This window comes from Macrobrachium rosenbergii, chromosome 2 (genome assembly GCF_040412425.1).
Source record: "Macrobrachium rosenbergii isolate ZJJX-2024 chromosome 2, ASM4041242v1, whole genome shotgun sequence".
NCBI classification, from domain to species: Eukaryota; Metazoa; Arthropoda; class Malacostraca; order Decapoda; family Palaemonidae; genus Macrobrachium; species Macrobrachium rosenbergii.
In genome coordinates, this window is record NC_089742.1 from 43,668,013 (window position 1) to 43,673,012 (window position 5,000).

The 5,000-nt window shown below is 31.6% G+C and overlaps 2 protein-coding genes across 2 annotated transcripts in view; both read left to right on the plus strand.

Annotated features, from left to right (window-relative positions):
- LOC136849745 (uncharacterized) overlaps window positions 1–5,000 on the plus strand; it is a 109,803-nt gene that overhangs the window by 29,902 nt on the left and 74,901 nt on the right. The gene's annotated exons all lie outside the window — the stretch shown is intronic.
- The window catches only part of LOC136842894 (neurofilament heavy polypeptide-like), a 10,943-nt gene that overhangs the window by 5,070 nt on the left and 873 nt on the right, over window positions 1–5,000 (plus strand). The window lies entirely within an intron of this gene.

The window sequence follows — 5,000 nt, forward strand, 5'->3', positions numbered from 1 at the left end:
GCTTTATCGCTTGTACATATCTGAAAGATACCTTGGGAAAAGGATTAACGAATTTTTTATGAAATTTGTTGGAAACATTGGTGGAGATATATATATATATATATATATATATATATATATATATATATATATATATATATATATATATGTATATATATATATATATATATATATATATATATATATATATATATATAAATTATTGTAAAATATTTTTTTCTTAAAACAGATAAGGTTGTCCATAAAAACACCAAAGAGTAGATTTTACCTGTCGGTTGAAGGAAATAGTTGTCTCGAAATATAAAATTTTTGTGGGAAGTGATGTTTTCACTATTTTCATATATATGTATATATACATATATATATACCTATATATATGTATATAATTATATATAATTAGTTATATATATACATGTAGATATATATATATATATATATATATATATATATATATATATATATATATATATATATATAATTTATACAGTATATATGAAAACATCACCTCCCACAAAAAGTTTATTGTTTGTTGGGGGTTCCCAATGAAAGTTTTCATCAATGTCAGTTCTGAGGTTTCCAAGTAATCCCTGCTGACAGACTGGCTTTAACTTGAGCTTTACATAATTAGGAAAGTTCACTTACCTAGCTACCAAGGCTTAAGAAAACAGTGGGATACTTCACGAAAGGTGGTATATACTATGTATTAAAAATACAAAGTGAAAGCCAACAGTTATACTAAATTAAAAATAGTTAATGACACCAGTGCTCTCTCGTGTCAAAAAGAAATGTACAAATTTGAAAAACCGTAGCTCTTAAAATAACGTTGTGATGCACGTTTAAAGTCTCTCACATTTGGGTGGACATTATTTTCTTATTTTTGTGAATATGAAATGTTTTAGGATATACTGTAGGTCCTATTTGTGTGTTCTGAATTTTTGTTATTCCTTTGAACTGAAACCTATAATTTTCTCCCTCTTATAATTTTTGGGTATGAATGTAATTAGTCTACGTTTTGCCATATCGCGTGCTTTCCAGAATACAAGGGGGTGTGATGTGGGCGGGGAGGGGGGTTAGTCCGTCCTCGAGTCAAAAGCAAAAGGATGAATATACTAGTGACCGTTGTCCAGTTTTCCTCAGTAGCCACCTTTTATTAGAGGGAACGATTTATTGATGGAACATTTGGTATATATATGGTGACAGAAGTATGTCATAACTTTGAAGGGATTACAATAGCCATTTACTGAAGAGACTGAAGACGGGGGTGGGGTAGGGAGGGAAGAATGAGACATATAAATAGACTTAATTTTGTGGAATGGAGTGAAATATAGAATTTAGGCCAAAGGCCAAGCACTGGGACGTATGAGGTCATTCACCGCTGAAAGGGAAATTGAGAGTACGAAGGCTTGAAAGGTGTAACATGGGGAAAACCTCGCAGTTGCACTATGAAAAAGTGTTCGGAGAGGGTGGATAGCAAGATGGAAGGGAGAATATGAAAAGAGGTACAGTAAAAGGAATGAAAGGGGTTGTTGCTAGGGGCCGAAGTGGCGCTGCAAAGAACCTTTAGTAATGCCTACGGTGCACTGCATGAGATGCACTGACGGCGCTACCCGACTACGGGCTTAATTTCGTGTCGCGACTGACATTTTAACTACAGAATATGAAAATATGAGGAGATAGAAAATAAAAGGGGCGATCAAAGAAACGAAGAGGAAAAACTCTTCTTAAGATGTTGCAAGATGCAACAGATAATTAAGACCTGCATTTGCCTTTAACTAGAATTTAGTCCTTTGACCTTAACGACGTCAGTGGTTGCTTGCCTGTCCCCCTCCCCTTCTCTCTCTCTCTCTCTCTCTCTCTCTCTCTCTCTCTCTCTCTCTCTCTAGACATTCATTTCTCTTACTTGTGCCTTGTTGGGATCAGTAATTAGAGCAACCGCGACCTGTTGTTCTGCAGAAGGCCATGTTTATGTAAATTATCCTAAATGTCTATTTCTTATATACGTTTTATATATATATATATATATATATATATATATATATATATATATATATATATGTATATTTACATGTATAAAATATATTATATATATATATATATATATATATATATATATATATATATATATATATATATAATTATATGCATATGTAAATATTATATATATATATATATATATATATATATATATATATATATATATATATATATATATATATATATATATATATATATATGTGTGTGTGTGTGTGTGTGTCTGTGTGTATACACATATTTGCATATACAGTGTAAGTATATTTATATTATATACATACACACATATACTATGTGCTTTACTGCACGCTGTTTCTGTACCTCCTAAATTCAGGTGTACGGAGGCCCACGATCAGTCCTAATTTCCAACTTTCTCATTCCCCCTATCACATTTAATGCAGCGAATGGCATTCCTCATAACCTCAGAGTAATGAAAAGCATGAGGCTGGCTTCGGACTCATAAGTCAACATTACGGTTAATGAGGTGTTTCCCAAACAGAAATGAATATCCCCCCCGCGCATTTATGCGCTTCTTGGAAATTAGATCTTAATTGGAGTCGAATTAAGGACCATAAAATGAAACAGAATTTCTGTATGATGCAGACCTTCGCGCTTTATGAGCGATGCGGTTCGCAGGCTTTCCTTTGGCAGTCTCGCACGACACTTGCTTTTCGCAGTTGGAATGCTGAGGGGGGGTCTATCGGTGTATCTTTTATGTTCATGAATGAATAAATTCCCTTACACGCGCGCGCGCTCGCACACATACACACACACATACATATATGTAGGCTACATATATATTCATATAATATATATTTATATACACAAATGTGTGCATTTATATATATATATATATATATATATATATATATATATATATATATATATATATATATTATATATATATAGTGTGTGTGTGTGCTTATGTATACACACACACAGTATTTATGTATATATTGTTATACTAAAGTTGTTAATCATATTTTGTTCACCAGAATAGGTCCCTTGTTGCATGAAGCACGTGCGGTATATTTGCATAAAATGAACGTGAATATTTTTCTCATTTATATTTGAATATACAATTGATCATGGCGTCTTGAACTCTTATGCTTTTGCTCAGGCTCTTCAGAACGCCTTTCAAGGAGCTGTTAGTCTGTGTCACATTAAGCACAGATCTAGGCCAAGAGGTTATCGTGCTGTGACGCAGCACGATCTTCTTATCACGAAAATTTATCAGGTCATTTTTTTGTCAAATAATATCATGGTGAATATGACGTCAAATTTTTGCAAGGGGAAGAAAAAATACAATTATGCTCTATACACACACACATATATGTATATATATATATATATATATATATATATATATATATATATATATATATATATATTTATATATAGCATGTACATATATAAAGAGTAATATATATATATATATATATATATATATATATATATATATATATATATATATATATATATATATATATATATATATATATATATATATATATATATATATATATATATATGTGTGTGTGTGTGTGTGTGTGTGTGTGTGTGTGTGTGTGTGTGTGTGTGTGTGTGTGTAGTCATATGGCAGAATCTCGGTGCGTATTTATTAATGTACGTATGAAGTTTTTGTTACTTTCACACGATTGAGTTTTGTATACCCACAAATATTAGGTCATAAATATTACTTAATATCGAATGCAATATACCTTGTTAATAAATATCTCCCAAAGGGAATTATATTGATAAATGCTTCTTCCCCTGCCAGGATTTGAATCTGAGGCTTTGGTTTAGAAACAGTGATAAACGGTTGACTTAGCCATTCAGCAATCTTGATAGCTGAAGTATTCGGTTTCTAAACCATAGGCCCAGGTTCGAATCCTGGACGGGACTGCAGCACTCATCAGTTATAATTTCCTTTGGGTGTAAGATATTCACAAGGTGTAGCGAATTCGATATTAAGCTATATTTGTGGATGAATATGCATGGGTATATATGTCACTTAGAACTTATCGAAGAACTTGAAATTTTATAGGAAGCTTCCTGTGTGAAAAATAAAGAAGAATTCAGAAGATACGAGTGAATGTAACTATTTTACACAAGTAAATATGAATGTGTAAATCGAGAGTGAACAAGTGACGAAAAGTAAAACAGAACTTATGTCATTCATACGCAATTATAGGCTAACCTTTGTATTACAAGGCAAAATAGAAATACGTTTTCACCAACGACTTATGAATATGAGTATTTATAATTAAAATAGTAAGAAACAGTAACAAATAAAACTGAATACTATAATTAATTACAATCAGACAGTAACCTCTGTATTAAGAAAAATCCCACAAAATTTGAACGAGACATTAATAAGAAAAATCCCACAGAATTTGAACGAGACATTAATAAGAAAAATCCCACAGAATTTGAACGAGACGTTAATAAGAAAAATCCCACAGAATTTGAACGAGACATTAATAAGAAAAATCCCACAGAATTTGAACGAGACGTTAATAAGAAAAATCCCACAGAATTTGAACGAGACATTAATAAGAAAAATCCCACAGAATTTGAACGAGACGTTAATAAGAAAAATCCCACAGAATTTAAACGAGACATTATTAAGAAAAATTCCACAGAATTTAAACGAGACAATAATAAGAAAAATCCCACAATTTAAACGGGACATTGATAAGAAAAATCCCACAGAATTTGACCTAGATATCAATAAGAAAAATCCCACAGAATTTGACGAGACATCAATAAGAAAAATACCACAGAATTTAAACGAGACATTAATAAGAAAAATCCCGCAGAATTGGACGAGACATTAATAAGGAAAATCCCACAGAATTTGAACGAGACATTAATAAGAGAAATCCCACAGAATCTAAAATAAGAAAAATCCCACAGAACTTGAACGAAACATCAATAAGAAAAATCCCACAGAATTTGAACGAGAC